General features: G+C 36.6%; 1 protein-coding gene across 6 annotated transcripts in view; it reads right to left on the bottom strand.

Moving 5' to 3' along the window:
- LOC139176037 (mothers against decapentaplegic homolog 7-like) overlaps positions 1-18138 on the bottom strand; it is a 211195-nt gene that overhangs the window by 144296 nt on the left and 48761 nt on the right. The gene's annotated exons all lie outside the window — the stretch shown is intronic.

The raw sequence follows: 18138 nt of genomic DNA, 5'->3' as shown, positions 1-18138 counted from the left end.
CACCTGCCTATGTGTGTGTGCTAAGTCACTTCAGTCTTGTCTGATTGTGTGACTGTATGGGCCATAGTCCTCCAGACTCCTTCTTCCAGGGGATTCTCCTGCCAAGAATTCTGGAGTGGGTTGCCATGCCCTCCTCCAAGGCATCTTTGCAACCCAGGGACCCAACTCGTATCTCTTAGTCTCCTTTTGGCAGGTGGGTTCCTTACAATTAGAGACACCTGGGAAGCTTTGCCTCCTTCCACAACTCAGCTTAAATGTTACTTCCCAAGGCAAGGTTTTTCCAATGGCCTTCTGTAAATGGGTCTCCCCATTTTCCTCTAGCAGAGAAATCAGGAGACCAATTGTCATAGGACTTCTCTCATTCTGTAACACTTTTTGCTTGCTTTTCCTTGCTGTTATCTTTAATACTTATTTATTGCTTGTCTTCTACCACTACAATGTACTTATTGTTTCGTGAGGACAAAAATTAGTTTTATTCTGTTTGCCACAGGCATATCTGAGACACTGAATTTTTGCTGAATAAGTGGATGTCTATACATATTCTAGTTTCTTTCTAACTGCTTAATTCTATACATAATACCAAAAAGCAACTGGCAGCATAGGAAATATATATATATGTATACACACACACACACACACACACAGACAAACACAATTACTTGGGGTTTCCCTTAAATTTAACATGTTAAGCCAAGTAAAGATGATTACAAGGTATAACTTTAAGAAATCCTTTAGGTTTTCAAGTAATATGCTTTGATAAAGATCAAAAGAAATAATCACTTCATTTAAAATTACAAGTATTGTACTGTATAATGAAAAGGTAAAATTTTATTTAAACAGGTCAAATCATAAGAAATCTCTAATATTCCTCTATTTTGTGCAGTCCAGAGAAAACTGTTGTGTTAATTGCTATTTATTTGGCATTTACATTTGTTAACAAAGATCACCCCAGTGTCCTAAGGATCTCCAAAAGTCTATCAATGCTAAGTAATTTCTATAATTAAAGGGACAAAAGTCTAGAAACTAAGAGAGGCATTTGAAGAAAATGAAACTTTTAAGCTAAGATTCAAGCAAATTAAACTTCACCTTATCAGTTCTGGGTTCTCACTTTCCAAATTATTTCCTATCATTCTAAAGTGAGGCACATGATTCAATTATCAATAGTTTATACTGTTAGATGGAAAGGTGGTTATTGAAAATTACACACAGTTTTTGATACATATTTTAATAAAGTCCACACAAATAAAAATCACATAACTAATCAAGACAAAGATATGTAGTTTGTGAATGTGAATCATTAAAGTTACAGACTTTTTTTTGTTTGACATATGTGATTAAATTAACAGGTTAAAAAATAGGAATAAGAGTTTAGACCTGGCTTCACCACACTGAATACACAAGATGAAAAGAATGCATCATTCATTTCGAGATACCCAAACAGCTCTACCAATCATATTACGGTTACCTAGCCAAATCCTACTGTTAACAGTGGTATAAAGTATACATCTGCAGCATGACTATCTGACACTCGGACACACACACCTCAAAACAAATAACTACCAGATACATATAATGGTTCAGGCACTATACACTGTCTTCGCATTTATCATCATGATAACCTATCGAGTTTGATTTTATACTAATCCCTACTTTGAAGATGGAAAGAGTGAAGTTTAGAAGGTGAAAGAGTTTGCTTGCAAACCTTGGTCTGCCCAGCTGCTGAAGCAAAAAGCTGGGTGTGAAGTTTTGTTTCATTTATTCATATTTTTTTAATCTACTAACGGGAGGGAAGGGTTTAGGAACAGTTTACTGCCATCTCCCCATCCCCATACCTTACATACTTTATATAAACTTAATATTGAGCATGACTCTAGTTCTTAAACCACATCTCCACTGCCCACTAGTCTCCCCACTGCCCCTATACTTGGTCAACTTGATTTTCTGACATCTCTATTTACTTGTTTATTTCTCTTTTGGAAATAAAACCAGCCCAGTAGGATGAAGGCAAGTCCAGTCTTGTCAGGAACTGATTTTTGGAGCGACCCTCTCAGACTTTAACTTGGATACCCATCTGACATGTACTGTTGGGACTTATTTGCAAACCCAAACTCGTAGCCCCTGGATGACTCCATGATCAATCTTTCCATGAACAATCTGAATTAGAGTGTTTCTTGAATTTGTCAATTCAGCATTTAATTATGTTTGAAGGGGGCCATGCCTGGTCAGTATACCTCCTTGGAGGTCTTTACCTAGCAAAGTCCCAGTTGGCTGCCCACTTTCTCTACTCAGCTTGATTACACGATTAAAGAAAATATTGCTATAAAATATTAAATATTAACTGAAGCAGAGACATCACTTTGCCAACAAAGGTCTGTCTACTCAAAGCTATGGTTTTTTCAGTCGGCATGTACGGATGTGAGAGTTGGACCATAAAGAAGGCTGAGTGCCAAAGAACTGATGTTTTCAAACTGTGATGCTGAAAACTCTTCAGAGTCCCTTGGACTGCAAAGAGATCAAGCCAGTCAATCCTAAAGGAAGTCAACCCTGGATATTCACTGGAAGGACTGATGCTGAAGCTGAAACTCCAACACTGGCCACCAGATGCAAAGAACTGACTCATTGGAAAAGATCCTGATGCTGGGAAAGGCTGAAGGCAAGAGGAGAAGGGGATGACAGAGGATGAGATGGTTGGATGGCATCACCTACTCAATGGACATGAGTTTTAGCAAGCTCTGGGAGTTGGTGATGGACAGGGAGGCCTGGTATGCTGCAGTCAATGGGATCACAAAGAGTCGGACATGACTGAGCTACTGAACTGAACTGAAATGAATCAGTAATTCTGTGTGTGTGTATTTCATTACCAGATTGTAAATTAAAGCAAACTGAAACTGTATCATTATAAATATGTATAATGATATATATATATAAGTATATATAATGATTTAACATCCATTTGCTTAAATTTATAGAACATTTAGTTATGAATTAAAATTACTGTGGCTACAGGTATAACTACTACTGGCTAGTATCAACATAATTATTTTAGGAGAATAATATTAGGTAAAGAGTTAACATCATGTGAAAAAGTGATCACTTTTTATAAAGATAGCAATTTGTATTTTTGCTTTGACTCAGCTACTAAATAGTTTTATAACAGTGACCATGTATCAACCTGTCTAAAACTTAGTTTTCTCATCTGTTAAATGTACCTTTATATGAACTGATCTATAAGGTTCTATCAGTCAAAAACTCTGGTCTAAGCCTAATGTTGAAAACTTAGCAATAAAAAATACGCTCATTAACCTGAGTTGAGGGAAGTATCACCCACATATTTAAAGTTGTCCTCATGAATGACTTTCATCTCATGCCTTCAAGTCATAGTCATAATGATAAGTCAAATGATTGATTTCTCCATAGATTTAAATCTCTCTGACTAAAGTTATAATGCAGTTTTCTTGGATGTTCAAAATCATCTGTTGATGTCAGCATAACAGACCTAGACTCACAGAATGCATCTAAGACACAGACTTCAGTGCTTGAAAAATGTACCATCACAGCAGACCAGCATATGTGGGAAAAGGGTATCCTGGAGGCAATGTGAGCTGAAGAAAAATCCTAAGTATGATTGTCTATCTGTGCTTGTCTGTGTTGAAAGGAAGGACAATTTAAGACACAGTTGGGCACCTGAACTACTCTGAGTGAAAAACAATTCTGCGAAAACAGTTTCTACTCTGGTTCTGAAACACTGAATTCTAGTTCCTTCAATACCTAGAATGCTTTCAGAACAGAAGCAGATGCTGAAAACTACTACCATGAGAACAGCTGAAAGTGTAAATAGAAAAAGTATAAAAACCAAGTGTGTAGGGTAGCTGGATAGACCGGTGGAGTGTTCTTTATCCACTTGACTAACAAGTATTTATTGAGTAGATTCTAGATGCCAAGTAGAGTGCTAAGCATCGTGTGTAATTTAGTAAACATAGAACATAGCTTTTGTCTGTAAAAAACAATCTCCTACTCCATCAAAAGAACTACAACCACAAGAAAACAGAGTTTAAATATAAATCTCTTCTACTTGATATTTCCTTCATTATCTTTCCATTCTGAGTTGGTTATACATTAAATATACACATTCCATCTCTTCTTTTGTAAGGGTGAAAGATAACAAATGTTTCAAAATTTTTAAGGTAATTACAAATTGAAAACTAAAAATTTTTTAAATTAAAAACTAAAATTTGAAGGATAAAGAGTTTAGGACATGTTGTATTTTGGAAAATAAAATGTTTGAGTCTTAGTTCTATGGTTTATTTTTTCTCTACATTTTCTCAATTCACATTTTTTTCAAAAACAAAAACAAAAAAAGACCTCCAATAAAACTCAGAGTGTAAGAATGAATGCAGTACCAATAATTTTGATGGTTGACATTCCATTGAAAAAAATATTTAATAGTCAATTTTGCCACTGAATTAAAGAAGTTCTTTGAAAATATCTTCTTTCCTTAATAAATAACATGACCTCAACCAATTAATGTTAATCAATGATTTGTATCAGAATTCGGTACTGTATTTGTTGTTTAATAAATGCTTATAATCTTGCAAGTTGTCTAGACAATCACTTGGAAATTTAATTTCTTGTTTCTCATCTTTACTATAAAAATAGTTACATTCATTCCTTATTTCTCAAAATTATTGGTAAAATTAAAGAACTTGTTGAATAAAAACAAAAAACAAAAAAAGCAAATGCTTAAAAACCCTTCTCCATTCACACATTTGTCTCTAAAAGTATCTGGGAATAAGTTGAGACCAATGTCTGTGGTCTCTGATTTCATCAATCTTCAGTACTGGAATGTTTGTACAATGTATAAGTAGTACATACAGAACAATTATTTACACATTTAAATGGGGGGAAAGTGTAATCAAAAAAATATTAAGCTATATACTGATTTTAAGAACACAAAAGTAAACAATAGAAAACAACTTTAATCCACCAGTGAACTGTTTTTGCTTCCTCTCTCTCCTAAATCAAGGGCTCTGATTATAATCAAAGATCACGACAGGGACAGAGGAGGCAAAGGGCACCTGCAGTTCACATGTGGCAAGAGACTTGGACAAGAGGAATTTCACCTCTCCCCTCATGGTACAGATTTTCACATAACCTAAAGCGTGTGGCTCCGGCAATACCTCATGAATGCCTGGATCCCAATCACAGGGATTTCGATCATTTTGTGAAATATTAAAACATTTGTTCAATTCATATTTAGAAATCCCAAATTTTACACTATAAGTCTCTATCTGAAAAACATTCCACAAAATTAATTAAAAAAAAAAAAAAACAACTAGGAAGAAACATTTCAGTTTCCTTTCCCACAGCAGAATCAAATAGTATAATGTTTATACAATGAAACTAGTAAAAGAGTAAAGTTAAAATTACATTTCTTAATTTTCTTAATATAGTTTAAGGTGGTAGAGTGGTTACTTTTTCTTTTAATGAAAATCTCTTTCCTATTCTCTTCATCATGTAATGTAGGACCTTTAACAATACAATGTACTGGAAAATAATTAAAAATCATTTCCTAAACTAATTAGGTTTGGAACCACCTCCCTGGTTTCTCCCATTCATCTTGTGCTTATAACCTTATAATATTAGCTCGAATTTCATCTCTGCCTGACACATTTCAAGCAGTGAAACAGATTAGTGCCTCAGAACACTTTATAGGGTTTCGTTTATCAATCAGGTTATGTTCCCAGTGATGCTTTCAGCAGAATTATCTTATTCGAATGAACTCTCATGGACTGAAGTAAACAAAGCTACAGCCCACTCCTCTTCCATACTTCCCGTTCATTTATTTCCTTTTTTTTTTTTAAAAAAACTTAGACTTACAGCACGTGCCACAGAAAGAGAGCGTGTTAAATATTCCTGGAGTGTCACAATATGTAATACAATAAAACAGATTACAACCCTACCTTTCTTTCACAGCAGTGGTGCCAAGCACAGGTACACCGGAGCAATCAATTTGTTCTGCAGACAGTAAGGCTTTCATAGAATACTAATGTAAAATCTCTTTTCTTTCTCCTTTGCCTTGACTCCCCAATGCCCAGGTCCCGACCAATACAAGGAGGAGGGCGGTATGTCTTCTGCCGCGATAACCACAACTACTAATCAAGTCTACGTGTACAAGGGCACAGGATTAAACCTCCACCAAGCTTGAGTCAGGGTTTGAGAGCAGCTAAACACACGCACAGCACGGTCAAAATTAAACACACACACACACTCATACACCACGCACAAGCCACGAAAATACAGATGTGCCTACTTCAGTGAACTAATTCATCACACTTTTACCACTGATAGTTTTGTACCTCAGGGGTATGAAATTAGCTCCTGTTGAAGTGAGGGCTTAGATTCAACAGTACCTAACAATAATTAGCTTTTTTTTTTCTCCCCAGAAAATAAGAATCATGATCAGTATTTTTTGCATTAAACTGTCCTTTGTTTTTAAAACAAGATTTACACTATCCAATACAGTTTATATGGACTTAATCTCTCAAGTATTAACATAGGGTTAATAGACTCAGCAGGGATCCTTAAGATTTTACACTTTAAAAAGGTATTATATAGTTCAAATCTACTTATCCAAGATGAGCTTGTGTATTACCAAAAATGAAAAGATATCTAAAAGATCTTCATTTAGCTTTTAGCTTTTACATTAAATATAATCCCAAGATATTAAAAAATATTTTTGGGTCTCAACAATTACTTAAAAAAAAAATCTTTAAAATTTTACACTTATGCTGTGGTGCTATTTTTGATCTCCTAAGTCTAGAGTTTTGAGGTTCCTTTCAATTAAGCATTTTTCACTTGGCTTATTCTCCTTTTATTCGAAATATGAAAAGGTGTGCCAATCACTGAGTTAGCATGAGAACGGAAGTTGTTAAATGTTTACCAATACACAATACCTCATTTTAATTTGTCTGCCTTAATTTTCAAATAAGTCTTGAAAAACGCTAATAATCAAGGGATCACAAACTAAATAAGAATTAAGAACAAACCATTCCAGATGACTGGAGAAACTTATGAGGAAGCTTTCTAAACCAGCTCTGTGCTCATGTGCACACTTGCCTTAACACTGCTAAAAACATGTCTTATTTTGCACTCTTCCTCTTTCTTAAAACAAAACAAAACAGCAGAACAATTAAGAAATACCAGGCTTTCAATGAAGTACTGCAATAATGTTTAACGGATACTGATGCCTCCGTCCTTGACACGCTGACCATGTCATCAGGCTACTGTCATGTGATATCATGTCATTTCCCCACCTGGCTGGTGACCTTGTCCTCTAAATGACCTAAAGCTTCCCTCAAGTAGCAGGAGGCCCCTCCCCGCTGTCTCAGCAAGGTCGAATGGGTCAGCGTGTCCTCATCTATAATCCACCACCATTTGTCAGCAGGGAGGCTGGAGGAGGCAGGCTTGCTACAAGGGGAGAATGCCCAATTAGGCAGCTGTCACACAAAGCATAGGCTGCGAAATTATCCCCTGTCAAAAGAAAGAGCAGCTGCGGGTGCCAATTACAGCAACCTTTCAACCCTTTAGGTACTGGAAACTACACAGAAGTAAATGAAGAACAATTAGTGATAACAAATCGATGAATTAGGACAGTAAATTAGAAATGACTAGCAGGTGAGCGTGGGTCATACATGACAGAAGGGCACACCAGACTCCAGGCAAGGGCAGGGATGCACAGAATCACACTGCCCTTTCCTTGCAGATAGATTTCCCCTCCAGGCTTTTCTTTTGGCAAACCTAAAATCCTCTCAAACAGCCATAACCTAAAAGTGTATATACTTTTTACTTTCCTGGGAGGACCCAAAGATACTGCTTCTTGACAGGAGCAAAATGGTCCAGAATAAGAAGTCTAGACAGTTCTAAACTGTTCTTCTAATACCATTCATCATGGCATCCCCGGAAGCTTCGTTATCTGTGGGCCCCAAAGTCCAACGTATCAGTTCAAATAAGCACAGTATGTTATGTCCACCTTCCAGAAGTATGTGCCCTGGTTCTACTTTAGCTACACTTACAGGGAAGCATCTTCTTTAAGAAAAAAACAACCAAATTCCAAGAAAGCTTTATGTTAGTATTATAATGTTGAATTTTCTCTCCAGACATGATTTTGTGCATAAAGAAATAACTTCAAGTGCTTCTGTACCCAAAGAAGTATCAACTATAAAAATTTCTTGGATTATTTGGCTCTAATCCTACAGAGGTGATACGCATTAAGTCTCAAGCTTAGAAAGCCAGTTTATTTGGACTCTTTCCAACTGATGTCCTGTAGTTAGCACTCACAGGCGACAGAAGAGGAACAAGTCCCACAGAAGAGAGGGAAGCCAGTATGGCTGTGAAGTGTTTACGCACACAGTTTCATTGTGCCTTACAAAGTCGGTATGTTGACAAACAACTTTCTTAGAAGCTATTTGAAATGAAAATTGCTTTTCTCCTTCCTGAGGAAAAACACATGTGTCTTTTTATACCAATTCTCTGAAAGTTGAGAAACTGAATGATAGGTGATATATTTTCTCAAGAATCAAGAATGGCTACCCACTCCAGTATTCTTGCCAGGAGAATTCCATAGACAGAGGAGCCTGGCGGGCTACAATCCATGGGGTTGAGAAGAGTTGGACATGACTGAGCGACTTTTACTTTAAAGGTAAATTGATTTACTAAAATTCCGAGTCACACATGTAAAAGTGAAGAAGAGAAGGTGAGGTAATAAAGAAGTATTTTTTTCAACCCTCCCCAACCAATTAAAAATAAACCAATTAACAGCAGAAAAAGTTTCTAATTCCTGCTTCCTCAGTCAAGCCACTTGATAAAATTTCCAAGAGGTGAATGGCATGGGAAGAAAACTTCTCCTATAAAGTTTATCCAAGAATTTTATTTATAAATTATGTTTCCTCCTTAAAAAAAGGGGGGGCATTTATACATTTTCTTAAGTTTACATTGCAATCTTCTAAAGGAATTCAAAGTAATGGCAAGGAGACAGGAATGAAGGAGTTAATGCCTTTAGAATTCAGCTTCCATCATACATGGGTGACTATCTCTTTAAATAATTTAAATCCTCTCCATCAACTACAAAGCTGTTTTGAAGCCATTTAGCTTTGTTCTTTACATGTGTTCTAATTAAGAAATGACCTTGTCATCACACACACCAGAAATCCAGGATTATTTCCTACAGCAAAAATTCACAGAGCCCCCCACCAAAAAAAGAAAAACAGGGGGAAAAAATAGACTTCTTCTTCACTTCCTCACTAAAGGAAGTTGTTGGTTGGCTGAATGCTGAAGCAGTTTCACCGCATAATTTTTTGTTGTTGTTGAATGTCACAGGGCGGGTTAGTGTGACCTTGAGCCGCATCAGCAGCACAGCAAGGGTCGAGATGCCTGCAGGCGCCCTTGTACTGGATTTGCAAGACAAAAACCTTCAAACTGGCTGAAGGACATCTTAAATCTCTTCAAAGGTTTTCCGAACTAATCTGGGCTGCTCTTAGCAGGATCTGTGCCAGTGTGCAAAGCAAAATTAAAAACAAGGTCTTTGACAGGATGTTGTCTCCTCTTAACCCTTCCCAAGCAGAACAGAACAAATCACAAGCTTTTGGGAGACAGTTTACCTAGAAGCCTTTCTTCATAACAAATTATGGAAGCAAGCAATCACAAAGCATGAGGCAGCTATTAGTCCTTAAAATGAAACCCTCCCATTGCAATCAAAGATTTTGGGTGGGATTTTTTTTTCTAGATCATAGTGTAGTGTAGAGCATATAAAACTTAAATTCTATTTGTTTATCTTTTAGAGTTGCTGCAAGTGATATGTTAAGACTAAGGAAATATTTTCATTGACATTAATCTCTCAATTTCAATTTATTTTTAAAGAATAAGCTTTCAGCTGGTTAAGTCATAAACTTCATGTTGCAAACAGCTTACTAAAATTAAAATAAGTAAAAAAAAAATGCATGATATGTTTACTAAAGTTCTTATTCCTAACATGATGAATACACTGGTAAGATGAGGAAAATATCAGAATAGTGAAAGTGAACATAAGTAAAACAAGATAAGGCAGTCTCAGCCTTGTTATAAGAAGTCAGCAAGACATCTTTTTTTTATTGTAACGTTATAGTATTTCCAATGTAGGCCAAAAAAGAAGGTATTAATGCCATCAGAGGGTGCATGTCTTCTCTGCAGTACCCTTCAAATTTAATTTAGTAGCTACAGCTCTCAGGAAATAATCTAGGCGAAAAAAGAGCTATAATAATTAAACTGCAATAACCTAAAATCAGTGTAACCTGTGACATGTTAGTTTTTCATCATATATAATATATGCCATAATTAGTTATAAAGAGTATTTAGTATAAGGTATAAAATGTATTAAGGTCCAATAGATTGCAAATTATACCTGTCTGAAAAAACAGACTTGAGTTCAAGTTTATGCTGAGTGGCAACCAAACTAACTCACTTGAATTTGGATACGCCGGGGGTCCCCAACACCCAGGCCATGGACCAGTACCAGTCAGTGGCCTGTTGGGAACCAGGCCTAATTGCAGGAGGTCAGCAGCAGACAAGTGACTGAACCTTCATCTGTACTTACAGCTGATCCCCATCGCTCTCCCATTACCCTAAGATGGGACCACCTAGTTGCAGGAAAACAAGCTCAGGGCTTCCATTAATTCTGCATTACGGTGAGTCGTATAATTATTTCAATATATATCACAATGTAATAAAAATAGAAATAAAGTGCATAATAAATGTTATGTGTTTGAATCTTCTGAAGCCATCCCCCCCCCCTTACCCCAGTCCATAGAAAAACTGTCTTCCATGAAACCTGTCCTTGATGCCAGAAAGGTTGGGGACCACTGAGATACGGTTTCCCAAATGGGGCAGAAAAGGGTAAAGTATACCTAGTAAGTATATAACATGAGAGTGAACAAGTGAAGTTTTCTTTAGTCATTGTGCAAAAGGAGACAGGGTGTAAGTGCTAAATGTTAATGCTGAGGTTTGTAAGTCCAGCAGTAACAGAGTGGGCTGTAACTACGTTTTCAGCTGTGCTATGCCCAAGGTCAGGCTAAGATCATGGCATCCGGTCCCATCACTTCATGGGAAATAGATGGGGAAACAGTGGAAACAGTGTCAGACTTTATTTTTGGGGCTCCAAAATCACTGCAGATGGTGACTGAAGCCATGAAATTAAAAGACATTTACTCCTTGGAAGGAAAGTTGTGACCAACCTAGATAGCATATTCAAAAGCAGAGACATTTCTTTGCCAACAAAGGTCCGTCTAGTCAAGGCTATGGTTTTTCCAGTGGCCATGTATGGATGTGAGAGTTGGACTGTGAAGAAGGCTGAGTACTGAAGAATTGATGCTTTTGAACTGTGGTGTTGGAGAAGACTCTTGAGAGTCCCTTGGACTGCAAAGAGATCCAACCAGTCCATCCTAAAGGAGATCAGTCCTGGGTGTTCACTGGAAGGACTGATGCTAAAGCTGAAACTCCAATACTTTGGCCACCTGATGTGAAGAGCTGACTCATTGGAAAAGACTCTGATGCTGGGAGGGATTGGGGGCAGGAGGAGAAGGGGACAACAGAGGATGAGATGGCTGGATGGCATCACCGACTCGATGCACATGAGTTTGGGTGGACTCTGGGAGTTGGTGATGGACAGGGAGGCCTGGCATGCTGTGATTCATGGGGTCGCAAAGAGTCGGACATGACTTAGCGACTGAACTGACTGATGCCCAGGGTGGTGATCAGTGATGGTTAAAAAAATGAGGCAGAAGAGAATGGCAGTCACTGTAGGTTCCAAAACAGCACTCAAAGGCAGGGAATTACTTAGTGGGATACAGGAAGCAGTGGCCCAATGTGACTAGAGATTAGGCTGAAAACACAATTGGGACCAAGGACTCTGAATCAAGGTCATGTCAAGAAGTTGGCATTTATCTGGTGAGCAGCAGGAGGTCTACAGGCAATGGTGTGACTAAATTAATGTTAGAACACAAAAACAAAAGAGAGTTGCAGAGCTGCTGATGGCTTGGAGGGGAAAGAAATTGAAACAAATTAGTGCAGAGAAGAAAACAGTCAAAATAAGGTAGGAGCAGGAGAGGTGAAGAAAAAGACAACTCTGAAAAAAAATGAAACCTGGTTTAAATATTTAGATAGCAATATATCTAACATAAATTAGAGTGTTACAAAATAGGGTATTTTCAATAGCAAGTTCATTAAGTAAAAAAAAGAAAATAATTATGATGTCTCAAGCCTAGGTTTGTAGAATACATGGCAATATGACGTACGGATGTACAAGAAAACTAAAGGTATTTAACAAAGAGTCAGAATCAGATTCTGTTGGAGAGTCGAAGTTTGTATCTTTCAAATAGGAATCTTCACTAAGTATCAGGCAAGGATTTTGCTTATAAGGCAGCAACATGTACTTTTTCAGTAGAGTGTGATAGCAGAGTTCCCTTGGCTATAAAAGACAGATGTGCATGCTCAGTCACTCAGTCATGTCCAACTCTTTGTGAGGCCTGTAGCCTGCCAGGCTCCCCTGTCCATGGGATTTCCCAGGCCAAGAATCCTGGAGTGGGTTGCCATTTCCTTCTCCAATAAGGGAGAGAGGCCTGGCTTAAACCATAAAGTCATTGTTGGAGCTCAGAGTTTCATCAACACTAATGAAAATAAAATTAACTTAGCAAACATTTACTGACTGCTTACTATGTTTAGGACACAGAATTAAAAAATAAAAAGTCCCTAACATTCTGTCAGCTTTGTGCTTCTAGTTTGTCACTCATAAAGATAAAGCCCCAAATTACAGCTCACACGATGACACCAACACACAATAAAAAGACTGGTGAGTAAACAGAATAGAGCTGTCAGTGAATTAACAGGAGTCTGAACGAGCAGCCATCTTGGTGCTCCCATGCAGCTGACAGGTATATACAATGCATGCCCAGGACACTCCCGGAAGACCCAGTCCCCTTGTACTTTGAAGAGAGTCGTCAAATACTCTAGGAGACTGACTGTCCTGCTAAGACCTCAGAAAGAATTTAACAGAGTATCAGCCAAGGTAAGAGGGTAGAGAGTGACAAAGAACAGAATTCACTAGGGCCAAGTCACTATCTGCCAGAGAGCAGACTGTACTCCCAGAAAAGGACAGCCAGCATCGGGGATCATGTTGAGGCAAGTGGAGGGGAAGGTCAAACAAAGGAGAGAAGAAGGAAAGGTCTCGAAGGGAAGACTTCCCACTCCACTGAAAATGGTATAAACTTTACTTTGTGAAATAGGAAAATGACCAAACCTCTAAGCCCTCTGGAGTAAGGAGAATCATCACAGAAGAAGTATTTGGAAGTTCATTAGTCATAAAAAGGGCTAGCACGTAAAAGCCAGGGTACTGACAGGGCATAACTAGGAATGACCTTACTGAGTATCCACAAATAAAATGACTGCTCCTTGAGTAAGCATCTCCTTCTTACAGCTGCCAACACTGGTAATAAGCTCCAGCACATTCTATGTCTAGACATTAATAGAAGAGTGGGTAACATGATAGACCTCACAGATACTTCAAAAAAAAATTATTAATCTATAAACACAAAAGCTAGGTTACAACACGATCAAAATAAAAAATACAGAATATTCTGCTGGCAATTAAAGTGAATTCTTGTAAAGCAGCAGTTCCCTAAGTGTGGTCCAGGGACTCCAAAGCAACCCATGATCCATTCAGGAGGCACATGAAGTCAATGCTACTTTCATAACACTAAACTGTTATCTGCTTTCTTGTCTCTTTCTCTTCTAAGTCTACAATGGAGTTGTCTAGGGCTATAGGATATGTAAGCACTCTGTTGATGACTCTTGGAATGCATACTTGTGTAATCCTGTGTTTTAAAATTTTTCTCAGTTTAAAATTTCTAATATGGTAAATATTGGTTGATATGACCCTCTAAACAAAAACTCTCTGGGGTCCCTCAATATTTTAAGAGTACAAAAGGATCCTGAGGCAAGAAGTTTGAAAACTGCTGCTGGTTTACTAAAGCAAAGAAGTACTTCTTGAGAAGCACAATCTTGGTTTTAATCTTCAAATGAAATCTCTACTTTCTAATTTTCAAGAATTTACATTATAACTGTGACTGATAAACACTGTTCTCTGTGCAGAAATGATTCCAAAACACTAGGGGAAAAATTAAAGGATGACCTTTTAAAAAGACCACAGGGGATATATTCTTTAATTTATAAGAAGCAATGACTCCACATATATTTATAAAGAAGCTGCTATGTTGAGAGCTGAAGATAGAAGAGTAACTAAGTAGTACACCAGCCTTTAGTGGAACCACAATATTGCCAGAAAAAAATATAATCAGTGACATAATGAGATACTACTATAAGAGAAGGCATGAACAAAGTGTAAAAAGCATGGACGGGCAAATTCTCGGGAAGAAGATGGGATGAAAAGGCAAGCAACACTTTTTTTAGTGAAGACACTCCACAGACGTGGTATGCAAATTGACTCTAACACAAGCAAGGCTTTGCCAATTAGAAAAGAAGCTAAAAGCATCCTAAAAGTAGGAGAAGCATCAGTTTGAGCAGGGTAGCAGAGCAATATAGTGTGTTCCAGAAAATAGGTAATTCACTTAAAGAACAAAAATTACAAGTAATTCTGTGCTCAGTTGCTCAGTCATGTCCAACTCTTTATGACCCCATGGACTACTGCACGCCAGGCTCCTCTATCCTTGGAATTTTTCAGGCAAGAATACTGGAGTGGGTTGCCATTTCCTCCTCCAGGGGATCTAAACTTTCATACAATTTGACAAAGTAATTTGCTGTCTTTTGAATTTAATGATCAAAGATTTGGATGTATAATTTGTATGTATGTTTCTTAATTTTCAATCTGCCTTAGATAGAAGCTTTTTAAAAGCACAGTAAAAGTAAGTTACTAACATAATGAAGTGAAAACAACCAAACAAAAACTAGTACTCCACCACAAATATTTTGAAAGGCTTAGCACACAAGATGGTGGGGATGAAGGGCAGCAATAGCAGGAAATAAAAATTTCAGGCTAGAAGCTTACATGGCTTCCCAGATGGCGATAGTGGTAAAGAACCCACCTGCCAATGCAGGAAACATAAGAGACGTGGGTTCAATCCCTGGGTCGGGAAGATCCCCTGGAGAAGGGCATGGCAACCCATTCTAGTATTCTGGCCTGGAGAATCCCATGGACAGAGGAGCCTGGCAGGCTACAGTCTATGGGGTCACACAGAGTCGGACAATGACTGAGTGACTTAGTATGCAGAAGCTTGCACAGATTATACTGTCAACAATTTCTCTAAAGGTAAATGCAAAAAAGAAAATAAATAGGGTTTGAAAATTACTAGCATAGCTCTAATCTAGAATGGAGAAATTCTAATTATCTAAATAAAGTATATAATAAGCTCTACTGATAGAATCACACCAATTTCAGATATACAAACCACAGGCCAAATGGTTGAAGGGCAAAATGTACCAGAGAATCAAGGAAAATATCAGATTGAAACAGTTAATTAAAAAAAAAAAACAGGATCTGTGTAAGAAGAGAAAGTGAATTGACACTTAAATCAATACATGTTAAAAGTATTTTAATTAATTCATTTAAACCTTTCATGGTAGAGGGAAAAAAACCCTTACTTGACACAGAGGCTCAGTATAGTGGGAATTTTCCTCCTAAAATACCGTTAGTGATATCAACTCAAGTATTAAGTAAAAAAACTTAATGGAAAATCAATTTTTATAGACATCAAATTCAGAAAAATGTTAATTATATGAATGTTTCCCATTGTAATGGTAAATCAGGATTGATTGAAGAAAGTCTTGCTATTTTTTTTTATGGTCATTTTGCTACTGGCATAACTGAATTATTTTGATCAAAGAAGTAACACAGTGGAGTGGAGTTTTGGAAAGATCTAGCACCTGTGAGAGACTGCAACAAAGACATCGGTATGGAGGCTTAGCAGCACAAGAGCTCCAGATGAGAAAAGAACTCTGAACCAAAATGCTGGTCATGGGAAAGGAAGCTAACGATTAGGTGGAAGCTATGTTGGGAACTAACAATGGTTTATTTGAGCGGAACATCCAAATTTTCTTGCCCAGGGCATCCACGAAACCAGGGAAGCATAAGTGAGATAGCCAAGTTAGTTAATGGCAATGAAATTCAATCAACCCCAATGACTCACCCAGATTCTGGACTGATCTTGATTTCACCAATAGCAAATACAAAGGTTTCTCACTGAAACCTTTGTGTAGAAGTTTAAATACTTTTTAAAAGCAGTATTTCTTAAAAACCTTACTTTAAGGAGCTATATAAAGTTAAATAAAGCTTTATAAAGTTCAGGGAAGATTTCCCATGTTGACAATTAGCCTCATATCCAACCTGGTAACCCAAACTATTACAATCAGCTAAATTACTGGCTCACATTTTTGTTTCTTCATATAGATACTATACATGACAAAAAAGTTTTTAACACTTTAGACATCTGTTGAAATAGTCATCAACAATTTAACCAAACTAGGAAAAAAATAATGTACAAAAAAGCACCCTTCCCAATGAGAAATCATGAGATATAACAATAAAACTCTACTTAGAAAATGAGTATATTCAGTGTTTCAAGCTAAACTGAATTATGGCCAATAATCCACTTCTACCCAAGATATTAACTTTTATATTATCAATATTTATCAAAATTAGCTTATATATGTTACACACTAAGATGAACAGAGCAGAGAAAATACATGGAACCCTTTAAAATACAATAAAGGGTGAAATCTTGATCTAAGACATTAAGAAGCTTTATAAACACTCATGTTTCATATGGTTTACATTATTATTAATTAAATACTTTTCCTTTTTTCCTAATCATCCTCTTTGACTTCTTATTTAGGACATTACTATACTTAAAAATATAACATGACTAGTTTCAAAGTGGAGCTGTATTACAGACAAACCATAGTAAAACCTTATGAAACATTAATATATTAGTTCAGAGTCTTCAATCTATTGTGTCATATATTAGATATATTCAAGATCTTCCTTATTGGAGACTGATAGTCCATGGGCTAATGGAAGGCCTAGTGAATAGGTATTTTATAATATGATTCAACTTCTCCCAAACTTATTTGGCCATGAGTTCCTCATTCAAAAGGAAAAACTGTTCAACAAGACATATTATAGAAACAATACACTTAACATATTATTTTTAAAATCTTAAATATTTGAAAACATATATAAATGACAGAGCTAATCACTAATAATTCAAATTTAATTGCTTTGAAAGTTGTTCACTGTGTATTCTAAGTAATCTATCTGCTATCTAGAACAAAGACCTAAATTTGGTCATTTTTTCAAGGACAATTTATTGGCTATGTATGTTTACCATCTGGCTATAACAATTTATTTACCAACTGTCCAAAGTGGTTGGAGCTTACCACAAAACAAGGGTGATGACAAATTAAGAGCAACAAACAAGACATAATTATACCTTGATGGTCACAAGAATATGAATGATTAGAATTTTCATTTAAAAAAAAATAAAAATCAAGAATTAGGATTTAATATCAACTATGTTTCTACAAATAATAAGAGCATATTTCAGACTATCAAACAGATATCAACACATAATTATACCCGAGTAAAAGAACTTTGAATATTTATAAATAAAAGTTAGGTTGAGGAAAAAGATAAGTGAATATGTGAAAAAATGACTAGCAACCAATAACCACTAATAATTTTATCGTGTTTTTGTTTAATAAGTATAATGTTTTAAAGATTGCCTTGCCTAAATTACAAGAAAGAATACACACACTAATTAAAATAAAAGTAGAATAATTAAAAGAAAAACCTCATCACTAGATTTTCTGAACATAATTAAAACAGTGAAGAAAAAGGAATTAGTATTATCACTGTGCCAACCATATGATGCTTACAGGTAGAGAACAAATCTGGCTCAAAGCTGCCATCCCCCTACTGAAACATCATGGTCCATAAAACGCCATGAATTTAGGATAATCTATCCGCTATCTCTCTTCCAAAACAGAGTTTTCAGTTAGCTGAACTCTTCACAACTAATTATGAGCACAATAATCAGTCAC

This window comes from Bos indicus, chromosome 1 (assembly GCF_029378745.1).
Source record: "Bos indicus isolate NIAB-ARS_2022 breed Sahiwal x Tharparkar chromosome 1, NIAB-ARS_B.indTharparkar_mat_pri_1.0, whole genome shotgun sequence".
NCBI lineage: Eukaryota > Metazoa > Chordata > Mammalia > Artiodactyla > Bovidae > Bos > Bos indicus.
This window is presented reverse-complemented; position numbering and strand designations above follow the sequence as displayed.